Source organism: Apium graveolens, chromosome 1, assembly GCF_009905375.1.
Source record: "Apium graveolens cultivar Ventura chromosome 1, ASM990537v1, whole genome shotgun sequence".
NCBI lineage: Eukaryota > Viridiplantae > Streptophyta > Magnoliopsida > Apiales > Apiaceae > Apium > Apium graveolens.
Window position 1 is genome coordinate 12755265 of NC_133647.1, and position 21791 is coordinate 12777055.

Genomic DNA, 21791 nt, shown 5'->3' on the forward strand with positions numbered 1-21791 from the left:
GGTAAATTTCAGTGAAGAAGAATTAATTATCAAGCAAGAAATTACAGATGAGGATAATGAGAAGAAGAATGCAGATTCAATTCAATCTTCCAAGGCTGAAGAAAATCTTATGGACAACCAAAGTACCAAGACTCTTGTCAAAGAAACCAAGATTGAAGATGCAAGTAAAAAGAAGAAAAATAGAAGTGGAAGAATGGGGAAAAACAAAAGCAATAGTCTGGACTATGTTGTAGATATTCCTGGCAAGAAGTGTGGAATATGTAGTTCTACAAATCATCTAACTCATCTTTGTAAAAAGGGTGTTAGTAAGCCAACTGAAGGAACTTGCAAATACAATGAAGCAGATTTAGATGATCCCTACTCATTCTATGATAAGTTTGATTGCATCCCTTGCAACTTGAAAGTGATGAAAAGTTGTCACAAACTGAGAGTAGACCTAAAGGAAACACAAATTGAGTCTACATCAGAAAGGGAAAATGCACAACAATCATTGAACTCTATTTTATCTGAAACAAATCACTCTACTTCTGCTAAACCAGTTAACAAGAAGAAAGTACCCAACACTGCTTGGGTTACTAAACACACCTGAATCTTATTGTGTACAGGGAAAAGTGAAGAAAGTTATATGGATCATTGACAATGGATGTTCCAGACATATGACAGGTGATAAGGCCCTGCTATCACAGTTCGAGGAGAAAGCTGGCCCATTGGTGACCTTTGGAGACAACAGCAAAGGATTCATAATGGGATATGGCAAGATTGTTTATAAAAATATTGTCATTGATGATGTAGCACTAGTAGCTGGTCTTGAGGTGAATCTTCTCAGTGTTATCCAATTTACAGACAAAGGCTTTGAAGTTTTATTCAATAAAGAAGAATGCACCTTTATCAACAAGAAAACTGGTGAAATTGCTCTGAAAGGAGCAAGGAAAGGAAGCTTGTTTGTTGCAGACTTGGACTCAACAAATAAGGATGGTATTTGCTGCTTCTACACTAAGGCATCAGAAGAACAAATCAAGCTATGACATGAGAAGTTGTCTCACTTGAATTTCAAGGCAATTAACAACTTAGTCAAAAAGGAGTTAGTAAGAGACATTCCTAAGATGGAGTTTGCTCAAGTTGAAGTATGTGAAGCTTGTCAGAAAGGAAAGATGAAAAAATCTAGTCACAAGTCAAAAACTGTGAATTCTATTAGTGCACCCTTGCAACTTATTCACATGGACTTGTTTGGACCAGTAAATGTCTTATCAATTTCAAGGAACAAATATGCACTTGTGATGGTGGATGATTTCTCAAGATACACTTGGGTAGAGTTCATGTACTCTACAGATGAAACTCCACATATCATAATTGAGCACATCAAGAAGATATAAAAGCAGGCTAAAGATTTCAATTGTGTGAAAAGACTGAGAAGTGACAATGGAACATAATTCATAAATGCTACATTAAGTGAATTCTGCAAAGGCAAAGGTATTTTTCAAGAATTCTCAGTTGCCAGGACACCTCAACAAAATGGAGTATTTGAAAGAAAGAACAGAACATTGGTTGAAGCTACTAGAACAATGCTGCAAGATGCCAAGTTGTCAACAAGTTTCTGGGAAGAGGCTGTCAACACTGCATGTTATACTCAAAACATATATCTCATTAACAAGGCACATGGCAAGTCAACCTACTCAATCATGTCCAAGAAAAAGCCTATTGTAAAGCATCTTCATGTGTTTGGAAGCATGTGTTACATTTTGAAAGACAATTCTGAATATGTGGGAAAATTTGACTCAAAGGTCTTTGAAGCAATTTTTCTGGGGTATTCACTAGAAAGAACAACCTACAAAGTCTATGTGATTAATTAAAAGAAGATTATGGAAAGCACATATGTGACCTTTGATGATGACAAGTGTCCAGGCTTGGAATGCCTTGATGATAAAGAAGCTGAAGCCCTTCCTGTAACGACCGGAAAATTTACGTTGTATTATATCATATTTATAATAAAATGTGTGTATTAATATGTCATTTATGTATGATTATTTGTTAAACCCTAATTGTTATGTGTTACATGTATTCTGTGTCATTTCTGTATTTTTAAGGTATTTTTCAGATGTTTTATTTCACATTCATAGCTTTCATTTCAAACGTTTTACGACCCAAACAATGATTTTAAAGCCAGTATTTCAAATAAAATAATGGGCCTTATTTTTCATCAAACGGCTTTTACAATCGCATTATTCTGAACATCTAGATATTTTATAAATTTTCTCGTTTTACGAAAAATGACTTTTCCGGGCCCCATTGGGTGTTAAAAACCCCACAAAAATCACATTTTCATTTTTATAAAATTATAGGACTTTATTTATACCATTTCTTTGTATTTTTGAACTATTCACAATTTTTGGGAATTTTTGGCATATATATTGTATATATAAAATATTTATAAATTAAATTTTAATACCCAAAAATTATGAAAATTAGGGCCAAATATTTTTATTAAATGTATAATTAGCCCCTTAATTTTATTTAGGAGTATTAATTTTGCAGCTATAAATACCCTAATTATTATTAATTTAATTAATTGAAAATCAGAAAATTCAGTAATTTTCCCCAAATTCCAGAATTAGGGTTCTTGAGTTCTTGACTTCAGGCAGGGATTTCATCGTATTTCTGATCTCCAAATCAAGCATGTAAGTAGTCGTTGCAAAGCTCTTGATCTCTACTTTCTAATTCTGTTATCAATTTTGTGTTTTGTTGCTTCGATTTTCAATTCGATTTTTAGGGTTTAAAGCCGAATTGGCTATTTGCAAATCGTTGTGTTTTGGTTGATGAAAGTTATATGAATCGATTGCCCAGGTTGTGTAGATGATTATACATATTTTTAATTAATTTTTCTATTCCCGGATTAGTGAATTGTGTTTTTGAGTTTCAACCCGTTTTGAATTCGAGTTTTTATTTTGGATTGTTGTTTGTTGATTTGATGATTACGAGCTTAAAGATCGTCGAATTCTGAGTCATTTGGCACCGGTTTCGCCGAGTTTGGTTCCGATTTTCGCGTCGCCGGAAAACCTCCGTTACCGGCGGTGTTCGTGAACTTTCCGACGTCGTTGTCGACGAAGGAGGAGGAGGATGGCGTTGGGCGTGTTGTCGAGTGAAGCTGCAGAAGAAAAACCGAAGCCAGGAATCGTTGTTTCGTTGTTCGAATCGCCGGTTTCGTTCATCGGAAAACCCACCGGTAACGACGCCGGTGGGGCTGTTCTTGGACAACCCGGGTTCGATCCGGTTTCAACCCGGTGTTCGACCCGGTTTCGATCTAAAATTCCCCAAATCAGTTATCTGAAACATGTTTCTGTGATTTAATTTATTTACTTTTATTTTTATAAAACATAATTTAATTTTTGTAAATTATAAAAATCAAATAAAAAAATCAAATTAAAAATCTGAAATGTTTTGTAAATAATTCCTAAATTATTTTCTTAATTTATACATTCGAATTTAATGATTTAAGTAAGTATTTAATTATTTATTTAATCATTTATCTATTTATTTATTTATTATTTAATAGTTAATAATTAATAATTAAGAACTATATTGATGGAATATTACGAGAAACGATTCCATAAATAAGGGAATAAAACGAATATCTCGTAAGTGTACGAGTAATTAAACGATAAGTTCGATTATTAATATGATTATTATTATTATTATTATTCAGACGATAGTTAATTATTCGTATAATATTGTAAAAATGATTCATAATAAATAATTAAATACAGATAATTGATTTAAATCGTATACGTGCAATAATAATAGTAATGCTTCGATAATTATATGAGAAATAACTCGTAGAAATACGAGTGGTGGATCGTTGAATTGAATTCTGATTCGGATAATAGTTTATTTATTCGATAGTTATTATATCAGTTGATTATATCGATTATTTATTTGTAAATAATCGATCTAATCGAATAGATAATGATACATTGTAAATAATTGTAATCAATTGTGATTAATCCTAATAATTAGGGATTAATTATTTTAAATTATTAAATAATTATTTATTAATTATTTATTAGTTATTTATTTATTAAGTATTTAAAAGTGATTAATTATTTCGATAATTGATCACATAATTTTCAATAAACCATAACTTATTCATTTTAACTCCAAAAAAATTATAAAAAAATTATTTTTGACTTTAATTTTTCTTAAATAATTAATTTTTTAAACAAAATATTTTAGGATTTAAAAATTTGTAATAATTATTTATATTTAATAATAAACTGAATTATCAGTGTTTAATTGATAATAATTTAACCGTTAGTCCGATTTGAGTGAAACGAAAGCCATTTTACTCAGAAAAATGATTTTTTTCATTAAAAATAATATGAAGACCTAATTTCTTCTAGAAATTAGTTGGCTTTAGTACTTGCTTGATTATCAATCGAAATACGTGTAGAGACGAATCCGAAAAATCCCAGGAAAATGGGAAATGAAGCAGTTCGAACTATAAAAAGGATTATGTGCTTAAGTGCTTATATGTATTATGTGGTTAATCAAGTCTTACTTGCTTATATGTAATATACGAGTCGGTCATAAGCGTATGCGTAGATAATAGGAACGAAATGAAGTCGATTCAAGATGCAACTGATGTACAAAATGACTTAACCAGTCTATTTTGCTAACAGAAGCTAAGCCAGCAAGGCAGGTCGAGTAGGTGATAGACGAAAGTGATTTAATTGCAGTAAGTCGCGCAGAAGGTAAGTTTCTCCCCTATTCTATTTTTTAGAATAGTGATATACTCTTCAGATTCTTATTACATTTGCACTCTTTTAATTCTTTTGTTCATATTTCATTTCAATTCTTGATTTATTCTGTTCATTTGAATTCATTATTCGTATTCCATTTGTTACTCACAATTATTGATATATTCTGGTGATTAGAATATATTAAGGCATACCGATTGTTCCGGTTGCTATTCCAGGGACTGGATAATCATACTTTGGGGATTAAGTTTACTTAATCCTAAGGACCGGGACATAACCGGATCCTTGAGATGGGCCGTAGTGCCTGGATGCCCGACGGGATCTATACAGTGAGATATAGATCTGCACTGTATCCTGGCTGATCAGCAGGGTATAGCTGCGAACTTGAGTCCAATTTAGTTCATTTGTATTCTCCAGTAATGGCCTTCTTTCTATTCTCGAGAGGTTATATCTTTGCAGATATACCTGGGTGACGGATTCATTTAAATTGCTTTAACACTATTTATATTTTGTAGACTTGTTGAGCAAATTTTTGGCTCACCCCTTTTGTTGTTATTCACCTTATTGTTTTCAGTTAAGAAGGAATATGAAACCCATCTGGACACGAGTGGTAAAGAAGTGGGTCAAGCCTCGGGATCCTCTCATACCCAAGGTATTGATCCCAATCCAGGAAGAAAGCTTTGAGTTGCCCGAGCAGGTGGAGTGTTGATAGATAGTGTGTGTGTTTGAATAAAAGCTAAACTTAGTTTAAAATGAATTAGACAATGGTTTGTAATAAAGAGAGTTTGTGAGATTTTAAATGTTGGTTTGTAATAAAAGTACTTAGTGATTCTTGTTTTCATACTTCAACCTAAAAAGGTCCTTGTTAGTGTTAAAGGGGTTTAGTTTCATTTCTTTATTATTTATTAATAAGATTGTACAGGTTCGGTGATTAGCTCGTAACCCCCAGACTTATACCCCGGGTTTGGAGGGCGTTACAGTTTGGCATCAGAGCTGTAGGTTTGGTCCCTGAAAACAAGAACATTAGGATTAAGATAAGATAGGGAGATCACATAAGATAGGAATAGTCAAATAGGAAGAATAGTGTTAGGATTTAGGTCAGGTTAGAATAGGGAAATATAAATCTTAGGATTGTCTAGTGACCTTTTCTTTTCTTGGTATATTATCAGATGGCATCTTCTGGTTATTCTGCATCTTCCGAGAGGACAGTCACTGGGCCAGGAACACCAGTTATACCTCCAGTATCTGAGTATATGTTTCCTCCTCTACCACCTCCACCACCATTACCACAGGAGCCGGTACCACCAGTTTAGGGGATAGTTCATGACCCCATAGAGATGTTTGATCCTTTTGAGTTCTTCGAGCCGATGGTTCCTTTACCAGTTGAGCATCAGTTTATACCGGGTATTGAGCAGGAGTTACCACCACCACCATTGTTACCTCCTATACCTGTGCATGCCCCAGAGCTGGATGTGTTCCAGATGATTCCAGTCGAGGGGATGAGAGAGCATGATGTGAATCTACAGTTGGGTTTACCACAACAGGGTGCAGGTATTCCGAGGGTTCCTTCACAGGAGTTAGTAGGTCAGGTTGCTCAGCCGTACATGGTACCATACCATGAGTATAGAGTTATGAGGGATGATGTGGAGTATTGGCGGGCACAGTGTCGAGAGATTATGCATCTGTTTGACCAGAGGGACAGAGGACCGTTAGCGGCCCTACAGCCAGATTACTATATGAGACAGCGATTGCAGTCGGTGTTGATGAGCGCTAATTGGGAGTTTGATGATTTGACCCATGATGGACCTCCTTCTTTTGCAGAGTTCTATCAGATATTTCGCTTGGCACAGACTTTGGTCCAGGCACTTAGAGAGGAGCTTAGGCGTATTCCGCCTGGGTTCTGAGACAGGGACAGTTGAGACAGTGACTTTAGAGTACAAATGTATATAGAGGCAGCATAGTATAACCTAGTGAGTAGTGTGTACGTATGTACTAGTAGTTTAACCTGTATTAGGATTTTGACCTGTAGTGGTAGTATGACTTGTAGCCGCGGTGATTACCAGCAGAGCGAGACTTTTTGTATCAAGCATTTACACCTGAGGCTGGTGTCATATATATAAACTGAACTTTTCAAATTTCTTTTATTTAAATTTCAGTCTTTACAGTTTTACAACATTTATTTTCCCTTAATTATTTTACAGCTTTCCATATTATAATTCCTTAGGAAAAAAAAGAAAAAAAAACAGAAAAGAAAAGAATAAACATTTTATTTAACTGTTTACATTTTCAGTTTTTACATTCAGTAACTATTTTCTTTATATAAATCATGTTATTAATACAGGATAAATTGTTTTTCCTTACATACTGTCAATTATTTATTAAACTGTTAAAGAAATATCACTTGTTTTATTATCAAAAGAAGATGGCACCAAAAAGAAAGACTAGGACTGAGACTTCTAACAGCAATTCTGAAGGTCAGACTAATGAGACCATGAACCAAATGTTCCATCTAATGCAACAACAGATGGTAATGATGCAGCAGCAGATGCAACATCAACAACAACAAATGTTACAACAGCCACCTCGTTCTGAGCCTCAATTACCACCAGCATTACCTGTTGTTACTTTCAAGCAGTTTCAGTCAGTTAAACCTCCAGAATTTGATGGGTCTACTGATCCTATTAAAGCTACCACCTGGTTAAAAGAAATAGAGAAAGCGTTTATACTAGTGAAGATAGGTGAGGACCAGAAGACTGATTTTGCTAGTTACTTGTTGAAGGGACATGCAAATTATTGGTGGGAATCTAAAAAGGCTTTAGAGGGTGAAGATGTTATTGCTTGGAATAGGTTTAAAGAGTTGTTTTTAGAGAAGCATTTTCCTCGCTACGTAAGGAACCAGATGCAAATAAAGTTTTTGGAATTGAAGCAGAGAAGTATGTCTGTGATAGAGTATGAAACCAAATTTAATGAGTTGGCTAGGTTTGTTCCGGAACAAGTGGACACTGAAGAGAAACGAGTTCAGAGGTTTCAAGAGGGATTACGACCATGGATATGTGGTCAGGTTGCAGTTTTTGAATTAACAACATATACTGCTGTAGTCCAGAAAGCTTTGATCATCGAAGGGGAAAGTGAAAGATCTCAACGAGACAGAGGACAGGAAACTTTCCAAGACCGTTCCAACAGGAAGTCGGGATTTCAAGCCCGGACAAATTTGAATTTCAAAAAGATAGGACAGGGTACACAAAAAGCAGGTAATCGTTTCCAAGCCTCCAAACAACAGGGAATTGTTAAGGTGCCCGTGCCGTATTGCAAAACTTGTGGGCGCAAGCATACCGTCGTATGTATTAAAGCAGATGTGACATGTTTCAAATGCAAGCAGAAAGGGCACTACTCTAACGAATGTCCAACAGGAAAAATAGCAGAAATCACTTGTTATCAATGTGGAAATAAAGGGCATATCGCTAGGAATTGTAAAGGACCAACCATGGCAGCCAGTATTCCGAAAGTATTGGCATTACCTCCGCCACCGCCGCCGAATCAACCCAAAGCAAGGATTTTTAACATGACAATGAAAGAGGCAGTGCATAGTCGAAGTGTGATTGCAGGTACGCTTTTGGTGAACTCCGTAGATTCAAAAGTATTAATTGATTCTGGAGCTACCCGTTCATTTATTTCTGAAGAATTTCTTGATAAATTATATTGCAAAATTGAATGGTGGGGCGAGACGTTAATTATAAAATTAGCAAATGACGACCAAGTTCCAGTGGATCGAGTGTGTCTTGCATGTGATATAGAAATAACTGGACATCATTTTTATGTAGACTTAATGCCTTTTAAGCTAGGAGAATTCGATATTATTTTGGGAATGGATTGGTTAGCATGTCATAAGGCTCAGATAGATTGCGCGAATAAGAAAGTTAAATTGCGAACTGCGGAAAATGCAACGGTAATATTCAAGGGCGAAAAACAGCGAAATAAATTTCTCACCGTGATGCAGACTAAATGATTGCTACACCAAGGTTGTGAAGCGTATATAACTTACATGTTAGATACTGAAAAAGGAAGTCCTAAAATAGAAGACATTCCAGTTGTATGTGAATTTTCGGACGTCTTTCCAGACGGGCTTCCAGGGTTACCGCTAGATCGAGAAATCGAGTTCACGATTGATCTAGCACCAGGTACAGAACCAGTTTCGAAAGCTCCGTATCGAATGGCTCCAGTCGAGATGAAGGAATTGTCAACGCAACTACAAGATCTTCTAGACCGAGGCATCATACGACCTAGTGTATCCCCATGGGGTGCACCGGTGTTATTTGTGAAGAAGAAGGACGGCAGCATGCGATTATACATCGACTATCGAGAGTTGAATAAGCTCACTATTAAGAACAAGTATCTTTTACCGAGAATTGACAATTTGTTTGACCAGCTAAAAGGAGCTGCATGGTTTTCGAAGATAGATTTGCGATCAGGCTACCATCAATTGAAGATTAAAGCCGAAGATATTTCCAAGACTGCGTTTCGTACGAGATATGGACATTACGAGTTTCTTGTAATGGCATTCGGTTTGACAAACGCGCCAGCAACATTCAAGGATTTGATGAATAGGGTATTCAAGAGATATTTGGACAAATTCTTGATTGTATTTATTGATGACATCCTGATTTATTCCAAAACGGAAGAAGAGCATGCTGAACACTTGAGGATAACTTTGGAAATTCTAAGGAAAGAACAACTGTACGCAAAATTCTCAAAATGTGAATTCTGGTTAAGGGAAGTACAATTTCTAGGGCATATCATCAGTAGAGAAGGCATTCAAGTCGATCCAGCAAAGATTGAAGCTGTGTTGAATTGGGAACGACTAAAGACACCGACAAAAGTTCGAAGTTTCTTGGGGTTGGCAGGGTATTATAGAAGGTTTGTTAAAGATTTTGCTAAGATAGCAACGCCATTGACCAAGTTGACTCGAAAAAGTTAAAAGTTTGAATGGAATGATAAATGTGAAGAAAGTTTCCAAGAGTTGAAGAATCGGTTAGTAACCGCACCGGTACTTGTATTGCCAGACGAGCAAGGGAATTTCGTTATTTTTAGCGACGCTTCGTATCGCGGACTAGGATGTGTATTGATGCAACACGGTAACGTTATCGCATATGCTTCGAGACAACTCAAACCTCATGAGCAGAAGTATCCCACTCACTTCGTATCGCGGACTAGGATGTGTATTGATGCAGCACGGTAACGTTATCGCATATGCTTCGAGACAACTCAAACCTCATGAGCAGAAGTATCCCACTCATGATCTGGAATTGGCAGCGATCGTATTTGCATTGAAGCTTTGGAGACATTATCTCTACGGTGAAAAATGTGAAATCTACACGGATCATAAAAGTTTGAAGTATATCTTTACGCAAAAAGAGCTGAACATGTGACAACATCGATGGTTGGAATTGATAAAGGATTACGACATCACAATCAGTTATCATCCAGGAAAAGCAAATATTATAGCGGATGCGTTGAGCAGGAAAGAAAGATTGAATTGGTTAACTTCATGCGAAGAATTGGCCAAAGAATTTGACAAATTGGAAATTAAGATCCGCATTCCCAATGAATCTGCAGGAACTATCTATGCTATGACTTTCCAGCCGGAATTACTAGAGAAGATTTGCCGTTGTCAAGATGAAGTGATGAGTCAAGATTACAACTTAACGGGAGAAGAGATCACAACTCAGAAAAATAATGAAGGAATTTTACGCTTTGCATCGAGAATTTGGATCCCTAACGTGACAGAATTAAAAGAAGAAATAATGCGAGATGTGCACAATTCAAAGTATTCGATTCATCCAGGGAGCACAAAAATGTATCGTGATTTGAAGGAAAACTTTTGGTGGCCGAACATGAAGAAGGAAATAGCAGAATGGGTGAGTAAATGCTACACATGCCAGCGAGTTAAAGCGGAACATCAACGTCCGGATGGATTATTACAACCGTTAGACATTCCAGAATGGAAATGGGAACATCTAGCAATGGATTTTATGGTAGTACTACCGAGGATAAAGGAAAATCATGATGCGATATGGGTAATCATTGACAGACTCACAAAGTCGACACATTTTCTACCGATTAACGAAAGATTTTCGCTTGACAAGCTAGTGTATTTGTATCTCAAGGAAATTGTGATGCGACATGGAGTTCCAATATCTATTGTGTCTGATCGAGATCCTCGTTTCAACTCAAGATTTTGGAGACAATTTCAAGAATGCCTTGGAACAAAATTAAACATGAGTACCGCTTATCATCCGCAAACTGATGGGCAAAGTGAAAGAACTATCCAAATGATTGAAGACATGCTCCGAGTTTGTGCGATCGATTTCGAAGGCAGTTAGGATGAGCATTTACCTTTGGTGGAATTTTCTTATAATAACAGCTATCACGCAAGCATTGGAATTCCACCATACGAAGCACTATATGGGAGAAAATGCAGATCACCAGTACATTGGGATGAAGTTGGAGAACGCAAAATTTTGGGTCCAGAATTAATCCAACAGACTAAAGAAAAGATTGAACTTATTCGGAAACGCCTCGATGCAGCACAAAACAGACAACGCAAACATGCAGACCAAGCAAGAAAAGATATAGACTATCAGGAAGAAGAACACGTATTACTCAAAATATCCCATGGAAAGGATTGACCAGACTTAGTAATAAGGGTAAATTGAAGCCACGATACGTCGGACCATTTGAAATTTTGAAGAAAGTAGGAAAACTTGCATACGAATTAGCTTTACCGCCTCATATGCAACATATTTATAATGTGTTTCACGTATCGATGCTTAAGCGATATAATCCTGATTCTAGGCATGTAATAGAGTATGAACCGATAGATATCCAACCTGATTTGACTTTTGTAGAACGGTCAGTAAGAATTCTAGATCGGCGAGAGAAAGTGTTGAGAAATAAGTCTGTATATTTAGTGCGAGTGTTGTGGAGAAATCCTATGGTTGAAGAATCAACCTGGGAATTTGAAAGTGAGATGTTAAAAAAATATCCTCATTTGTTTTCATAAAAGATTCTGAGGACAGAATCCTATTAAGGGGGGAAGAATGTAACGACCGGGAAATTTATGTTGTATTATATCATATTTATAATAAAATGTGTGTATTAATATGTCATTTATGTGTGATTATTTGTTAAACCCTAATTGTTATGTGTTATGTGTATTTTGTGTCATTTCTGTATTTTTAAGGTATTTTTCAGATGTTTTATTTCACATTCATAGCTTTCATTTCAAACGTTTTACGACCCAAACAATGATTTTAAAGCCAGTATTTCAAATAAAATAATGGACCTTATTTTTCATCAAACGACTTTTATAATTGTATTATTCTGAACATCTAGATATTTTATAAATTTTCTCGTTTTACGAAAAATGACTTTTCCGGGCCCCATTGGGTGTTAAAAACCCCACAAAAAATCATATTTTCATTTTTATAAAATTATTGGACTTTTATTTATACCATTTCTTTGTATTTTTGCATTATTCACAATTTTTGGGAATTTTTGGCATATATATTGTATATATAAAATATTTATAAATTAAATTTTAATACCCAAAAATTATGAAAATTAGGGCCAAATATTTTTATTAAATGTATAATTAGCCCCTTAATTTTATTTAGGAGTATTAATTTTGCAGCTATAAATACCCTAATTATTATTAATTTAATTAAATAAAAATCAGAAAATTCAGTAATTTTCCCCAAATTCCAGAATTAGGGTTCTTGAGTTCTTGACTTCAGGCAGGGATTTCATCGTGTTTCTGATCTCCAAATCAAGCATGTAAGTAGTCGTTGCAAAGCTCTTGATCTCTACTTTATAATTCTGTTATCAATTTTGTGTTTTGTTACTTCGATTTTCAATTCGATTTTTAGGGTTTAAAGCCGAATTGGGTATTTGCAAATTGTTGTGTTTTGGTTGATGAAAGTTATATGAATCGATTGCCCAGGTTGTGTAGATGTTTATACATATTTTTAATTAATTTTTCTATTCCCGGATTAGTGAATTGTGTTTTTGAGTTTCAATCCGTTTTGAATTCGGGTTTTTATTTTGGATTGTTGTTTGTTGATTTGATGATTACGAGCTTAAAGATCGTCGAATTCTGAGTCGTTTGGCACCGGTTTCGTCGAGTTTGGTTCCGATTTTCGCGTCGCCGGAAAACCTCCGTTACCGGCGGTGTTCGTGAACTTTCCGACATCGTTTTCGACGAAGGAGAAGGAGGATGGTGTTGGGCGTGTTGTCGAGTGAAGCTGCAGAAGAAAAATCGAAGCCAGGAATCGTTGTTTCGTTGTTCGAATCGCCGGTTTCGTTCACCGGAAAACCCACCGGTAACGACGCCGGTGGGGCTGTTCTTGGACGACCCGGGTTCGACCCGGTTTCAACCCGGTGTTCGACCCGGTTTCGATCCAAAATTCCCCAAATCAGTTATCTCAAACATGTTTCTGTGATTTAATTTATTTACTTTTATTTTTATAAAACAGAATTTAATTTTTGTAAATTATAAAAATCAAATAAAAAAAATCAAATTCAAAATCTGAAATGTTTTGTAAATAATTCTTAAATTATTTTCTTAATTTATAAATTCGAATTTAATGATTTAAGTAAGTATTTAATTATTTATTTAATCATTTATCTATTTATTTATTTATTATTTAATAGTTAATAATTAATAATTAAGAACTATATTGATGGAATATTACAAGAAACGATTCGATAAATAAGGGAATAAAACGAATATCTCGTAAGTGTACGAGTAATTAAACGATAAGTTCGATTATTATTATTATTATTATTATTATTATTCAGACGATAGTTAATTATTCGTATAATATTGTAAAAATGATTCGTAATAAATAATTAAATATAGATAATTGATTTAAAGCATATACGTGCAATAATAACAGTAATGCTTCAATAATTATATGAGAAATAACTCGTAGAAATACGAGTAGTGGATCGTTGAATTGAATTCTAATTCGGATAATAGTTTATTTATTCGATAGTTATTATATCAGTTGATTATATCGATTATTTATTTGTAAATAATCGATCTAATCGAATAGATAATGATACGTTGTAAATAATTGTAATCAATTGTGACTAATCCTAATAATTAAGGATTAATTATTTTAAATTATTAAATAATTATTTATTAATTATTTATTAGTTATTTATTTATTAAGTATTTTAAAGTGATTAATTATTTCGATAATTGATCACATAATTTTCAATAAACCATAACTTATTCATTTTAACTCCAAAAAAATTATAAAAAAATTATTTTCAGAATAGTGATATACTCTTCAGATTCTTATTACATTTGCACTCTTTTAATTCTTCTGTTCATATTTCATTTCAATTCTTGATTTATTCTGTTCATTTGAATTCATTATTCGTATTCCAATTGTTACTCACAATTATTGATATATTCCGGTGATTACAATATATCAAGGCATACCGATTGTTCCGGTTGCTATTCCAGGGACTGGATAATCATACTTTGGGGATTAAGTTTACTTAATCCTAAGGACCGGGACATAACCGGATCCTTGAGATGGGCCATAGTGCCTGGGTGCCTGACCGGATCTATACAGTGAGATATAGATCTGCACTGTATCCTGGCTGATCAGCAGGGTATAGCTGCGAACTTGAGTCCAGTATAGTTCGTTTGTATTCGCCATTAATGACGTTCTTTCTATTCTCGAGAGGTTATATCTTTGCAGATATACCTGGGTGACGGATTCATTTAAATTGCTTTAACACTATTTATATTTTGTAGACTTGTTGAACAAATTTTTGGCTCACCCCTTTTGTTGTTATTCACCTTATTGTTTTCAGTTAAGAAGGAATATGAAACCCATCAGGACACGAGTGATAAAGAAGCGGGTCAAGCCTCGGGATCCTCTCATACCCAAGGTGTTGATCCCAATCCAGGAAGAAAGCTTTGAGTTGCCCGAGCAGGTGGAGTGTTGATAGATAGTGTGTGTGTTTGAATAAAAGCTGAACTTAGTTTAAAATAAATTAGACAATGGTTTGTAATAAAGAGAGTTTGTGAGATTTTAAATGTTGGTTTGTAATAAAAGTACTTAGTGGTTCTTGTTTTCATACTTCAACCTAAAAAGGTCCTGGTTAGTGTTAAAGGGGTTTAGTTTCATTTCTTTATTATTTATTAATAAGCTTGTACAGGTTCGGTGATTAGCTCGTAACCCCCAGACTTATACCCCGGGTTTGGAGGACGTTACACTTACATTTGAAAACCTCAACATTGATAGTGATTCTGATGGAGAAGATGAAGTCAATGTACAACAAATGATGAATGAAGAGTCTACTGAATAGGGAAATCATGGTAATGTAAGCTCATCTCAAACACCTGAACTTGATGGCACAAACTCAGGGGGAGAAAGAGAAGAAGGATCTACCAGTAATACCAATAATGGAGAAAATAATGTAGACATAAGTCAACAAACTCACACTAGGAAGTGGGATAGAAGTCACACTAGAGAAGCAATTATTGGTGATCCTACTGCTGGTATGAGGACTAGAAGAGCAACTGCTAATGAGTGTCTACATGCATGTTTTCTGTCTCAAGTAGAGCCTAAGAAAATTAATGAAGCTCTGTTGGATCCTGACTGGATATCTGCCATGCAGGAAGAGATGAATCAGTTTGAAAGAAGTAAAGTCTGGAAGTTAGTTCCTGCACCAAAGAACAGAAGCATTATTGGAATAAAATGGGTGTTCAGGAATAAATGGATGAAAATGGTTGGTTGCAAAAGGCTACTCACAAGAAGAAGGGATTGATTATGATGAAACTTTTGCTCCTGTTGCAAGACTTAAAGCTATAAGAATTTTTCTAGCATTTGCTGCACATTCAAATTTTAAAGTGTATCAAATGGATGTCAAAAGTGCCTTTCTGAATGGTAAGCTAGAAGAAGAAGTTTATGTGCAACATCCTCCTGGCTTTGAGGATCCAAAATTTCTCAACTTTGTGTATAAGTTACTCAAGGCTCTATATGGACTAAAACAGGCACCTAGAGCTTGGTATGACACACTATCAGATTTCCTATTGAAGCATGGTTTTACTAGAGGAACCATAGATAAGACTCTCTTCTACAAGAAATATGGTAAAGATATGATCCTAGTTCAGATCGATATAGATGATATCATCTTTGGTTTTACTAATGAAAAGCTGTGCCAAAGATTCTCCAAGCTTATGCAAAGTGAATATGAAATGAGTATGATGGGGGAACTAAGTTACTTCCTTGGACTTCAAGTCAACCAAAGAAGTGATGGTATCTTCATCAGCCAAACTAAATATGTCAAGGATCTTTTGAAAAGGTTTGGAATGGTTGATTGTTCACCTGCATCTACACCTATGCCTACTGCATCAAAGTTGGATAAAGATAAAAAGGGCAAGAGTGTAGACATCTCAAGCTACAGAGTGATGATTGGATCATTTCTTTACTTAAAAGCAAGCAGACCAGACATCATGTTTGCAACATGTCTATGTGCAAGATTTCAAGCCAATCCAAAAGAATCACATTTGATGGCTGTAAAGAGGATTTTCAGATATTTGAAGGGAACTCCAAACTTAGGATTATGGTATCCTAAGGGAACTGGTTTTGAAGCTGTTGGATACACAGATGTAGATTTTGCTGGATGCAGGGTTGACAGAAAGAGTGATTTAAAATGACTTCTCGACATGTACTTCATTTCTCAAAATGACTTCTTGATAGGCAACTCCAAATGTCTATTTTTGAGTTCTCGACAAGTCATCTATTTTCACTATAAATATCAAGACTTCTCGATTAATTTGAACTTGGAATTTTTTTTTTAAATTCTAAGAAAACTGAATATTTATTACTTCATATCCTCAGTATATGAAGTTAATAAATAACAGATCAAAAGAAGCAAAAAGTATGAAAAAACTGAACAAATTTAATTCATAAATTCTGTTCAGAAAAATACTTTTGACATACTTTGTCTCTAATTTCTCTGACTTATTGACACATTTACATACTCATGTGATTTCTTGTTTATGTGAAAATAGGTTAGTCTAATATTAGTAGACTAGTACATTATTTGTGTTGTTTTGAGTATGCTGATAGTGGTTAAATTATTTGACTATATGCTAATAGGAGTAGTTACTTTTATATAGGGAGTACTTGTTTATTTGCATGGGGAACCGTTATTCTAAATAGTGAACTAATATTCTTGAGTACTTGCATGGGGAATAGTAACTAGTCATTTTTAACTGTCAAATGTGCTTATGTGATTATTACTCTTATTATCCGGGCAACTCAAGAGTCTATTGGTTTCTATTTTTACTCCCTCTCTAAATTAAAACGCTTCACTCTTTATCATTCATCACTCTCCTATTCTCAACAAACATCTGATTTTTAAACTTACCTCCTGTTCATCTCTCTCTCTCTCTCTCACTCAAATGGATGCCCCGATCTTTTACAGACTTATTCATGGAGCTTATCAGCCTGTTCATCATTAAGATGAAGACCAAGTTTACTTTGATCCCTTCGGACTCCGTGTCCATCTCAGGGGGGTTGTTTATAGCCCCTTTGACATTCCAAGAGAGATCTTTGATGAACTCTCATGGGATGATCAACTCAGCATCCTTTTCTTTGAGATGGAAGTCTCTCTCGAGCAGGAGAGACGTGCAAGAGTAGCTGAGCAGCAACGCCTTGCTACTTTGGAGTTACAGGAGAGAATCATTTCTCTTGCACACTCCATGTCCAGAGCTTATCAGCGCAAGGCAAGGAGGTTGGAGGAAGAGAAGAAGAAGCCCAAACTAGAGTAGTTAGGATTAGGATTTAATTGTTGAATCTATGTCTTAATGTACTCTGTTTCCATTATTAATGAAATTTCAAATTCTTCTCTAAGCATTCTCTTGTTTGTGTAATGATTCCTATGTGCTTATATCTGTATTGAATAATGTCTTCTCTGCAATATGCTTGAAACTAAAATATCTTACAATGTATTTGTCTAACGAAACTCCAAAAAGATTCATTTGTTCAATGCATTACAGGTCCAACACAACAGGGAATTCAGATAATCTATCCACAGGTATTAGTGCTAAAACTGCAGCTAAAACATTTCAAAACCAAACTGCAGTTCACCCAAAGCACAGCAACACAAACACAAACTCAAACATAATCCCGCTCAGGTAACTCTCAAAAGGAACCTGTTTTACAAAAGGACAAAATCCCCAGAATGTTCTTCGGTTTTTTGTTGTTTGAGAAAAAAGAAACTGGTATCACACATATGGAAACTTATCGGTTTTTCATGAATATCACTAATGCACTTTCATATGCAAAATAGTTTTAACAGACTGATAGGTTTGAGGGTAGTACTCCTGAGGGGGAGCTATCTAAATCCTCTCCAATTCACTTGGAGGTTCCTCAAGAAGGAACAACTCCCCTCATAACTCTAGCAAAAGTTGGCTTAGCAGTAAGAGCTAGAAGTACAATTGCCTATGACAATGTCATGAGAAAGGCAAGCATAGCACATTTAAGTTCCAATATATTGTAAGACACAAGAGTATGAGGCTGGTGCACATGGCAATAACCTAGTCAAATCCCCTCTAATTCAATTGGAGGTTCCCACTATAAGTGGAGAACAACACACTGTCATAACCACAGAGCAATCTGTGAGTCAAACTGTGACCCTAGTCACAGATGCTTATGCACTCACTCTTCTGGTGAAATGAGTATGATTAGACCTATATGGATTTCCCCTAATCATATGATCACAGATTAACTCTTCTCAGCCACCTCTTATTTCTGTAGGACAAACAACAATTGAGCTTTTCATGTCAGAATGTGAGAAAAGATTGAGAGAATAACAGAAAATAAGAAAGGCATGATCCTTCCTGGAAAAAGGAGAGGTAAATGAGTGTCTGGATTTAGCAATCCTTGTGAGGTTACTCTGACTCTTAAAAGTCATGAGACTAGTGCGGTGAGAAGTAGTAAGACTACTTATTCAAAAGAACAGAGAGCTTAGGAATTTCCTATTCTATTCTACTTGATAAACTCATCACTATAGACTTCACTAAAGTTTGAAGCTGCTGATAGTGTTCTAAATGAACATTGACAAAAGCTTGAACAATGTGTATCTAGCTGGATCTTTCTTCCTTAAGATAATGTCAAAAAGGGGGAGAATATATCTAAATTCCAAAACAGCTAATGGATGTTGCCTAGAAAATAATATTCTTTTCTTAATAGGGGAGAAGGAAGAGTAAATCTAAATGCAACTCACAAAAGAAGATCAAATATGAAGATTGGTTTCTGCATTTAGATAAAGTTTTGACATCATCAATCATAACTTGTGCATAATTTCATAATGAATAAGTTGCGGGAGATTGTAATATATAGTGGATGATGTCAAAGATTACTGGAGCTAACAATGTCATTAACATCTATGATCTAATTAGAAGATTAATGAATAGTTACTTTCAGTAATCAGTTAAGCTTGAGGCCAACCCTAAGTAAGTTACATTGTTATCTAAATTTATATTTTGTACTTGTAACACATAAAGTCTGTAAAAATATAAAGGAGCAGACTGTAGTTTTTTTCCTAAAACAGTATCAAGCCTAAGGATTCTATCTGGAATAAGATCAAGAAGATCATGCCTCAAAAGAATTTTGAAGAAGCTTGGAGTTGAATAAATCTGTTTGGAGAAAAATGTTCTAAGTCAAGATCTCTACAAGTCACAGATTTAATGTTATAGAGAAGTCATTCGAGAACTCCAGAATGACTTATCGAGAAGTCATTCAAACTACAGAGACTACCGACGGATAAGTAATATCTACTCGATGGATAAGTAATATCTACTCGACGGATGAGCTATATATCTACTCGATAGATGAACAACATCTACTCGACGGATGAGCAATATCTACTTGACGGATAAGCTATATATCTACTCGATGGATGAGCTATATATCTACTCAACGGATAAGCAATATCCACCGGGAGTAGAGAAGTCAGGAAAGCTACTCGAGAACTCAAAAAGATATCGACAAGTCATTCTTTCACTAGAGAACTCAGAGTTATCGACAAGTCTATATCCATTCGAGAACTCAGAGATATTTACAAGTCCAGTGAAGTTATGAAGACTAGAGATATCGATGAGCTGAAGACCTCTATAAGCCAAACTCATTATGGAGTACTAGACATCTCGATAAGCCTTTGTACTTATCGAGATATCAAGTATTCAAATGATTCAAATTGGAGATCTCGAAGTACAGTCTCAAAGTACAGAATTATAGATCAGTTTAATATCCAAGATAAACAATCAATAAACAATCCAACAGCTGGATTGAAAAGTCTACAAAAAGCAGCTTGAAGTGTGCGCAAGATCAATGGCAAAGATTAACTGATAGAGGAAGATTAAAGTAAACACGGGATGCTAAAGATATGCTAAGCTATAAATGGAAGATTTGATTTTCTATAAATAGAAATGACAAGTGACAGTTTAGAAAAACTAATAGCATGTTTATTATCCACTGTGTAAACCAGCAGCTAACTGAGCTATAAAGTTAACACTGGTCCTCTAGTTAGAAGTAACAATTTAGATAAAAATTCTTGTAACACTCTCGAGAAGAAGCTGAGCTCTTTAACTTCGAAGAGCTTAGACATTTTGTAGCAAAACATCTTAATTTTTAATACAAAAATTAAGTGAGTTTTGAAGATCTATGTTCTTTATTTTGTGCAAGTTTAATTTCTGCATGAACACTTTTCTATACAAGATTTAATTTACTTTGTTCAACCATTATCTTTCAAGAAAAGCCTAAAATAAGAAAAACACATTCAGCCCCCTCTGTGTGTGATTCATTACCTAACAGTAGGTAATTTTTACCATCTTACTTGCCCTGTGTAATCAAGATAGATAACTTATGCTTAAAACGTTATGTTGTCAAATTCTATAGACATATAGGGTCTCAATATAATTGGTGTCTATTCAGCTTCTATCTCTTTTGTGGATGTCTGGTAGTATGGTATTCGTGCAACGAAAGTTGGCGTTTATCAGTTTCGTGTTATCTGGTTAGATTCATCACCACTGCATGCTAAGGTTGAGAATAATAAAGCTATTGAATGAAGTATTTAATGAAGTTAGAATCCCATGTTTGTCATATATATTAATTTAATCAATCTTATTCTCTTAGTTATAATTGTTAGTTTAATTCTTAGTTATAAACAATCTAAAATTGTTATCATCTTAGCATTGAATAATAACCATACATTGTTGCTTAAGTGCGTGAATTAATTAGTTAACCAATACAGTTTCTGTGGGAACGAACTAGAAAAGATTCCATACTACTTGCGAACTCGTATACTTGCGTGTATTATTAACGCGTGTTTAGCGACTAACAACTGGTGTTGCAAATTCTATATTACGACAAAAATAAGAAGGGACATCAATTCATGCTGTAACCTTGAAACAAATCAAGCCTCTCAATAATTATAATTAATGCAGATAGTAAATGATCTTCCATAAATAATCTAGAAATAATATATATATATACACCTTGCTAAAGAATACATTGATGGTAGTTTCATCACATGTTTCACCTCCACCCCCTGGATTTGGCCTTGTTGGACTGCATATAATTAGCAAGTTAAAATTATCATTATTAGATCATTTAAATTAAAATTAATGATAAAAAGAATCAGCATCACCATGAACATTTTTTAGTTAAGAGCTATGCTACGAAACTTTGTAAAATGTTATAACTTCCTTGAAAATTTCAACTGCAGAGCTGGAGGCAGTGACTTTAACTTCAAGTTATTTGTGGCCAAAAGGCGATCTTTCACCCATGATGTGAAAAAGTTTTGCTCTACTAATACACTTCGGTTTTTTGTGTAAACTCTCTTTGAAGATCGAATATATCCACTATGACATAAAGATTGTTAACCAATATATTCTGGTCCGTATATAGATAAAACACTAATCTTTTATCAACGCAACTACAAGATCTT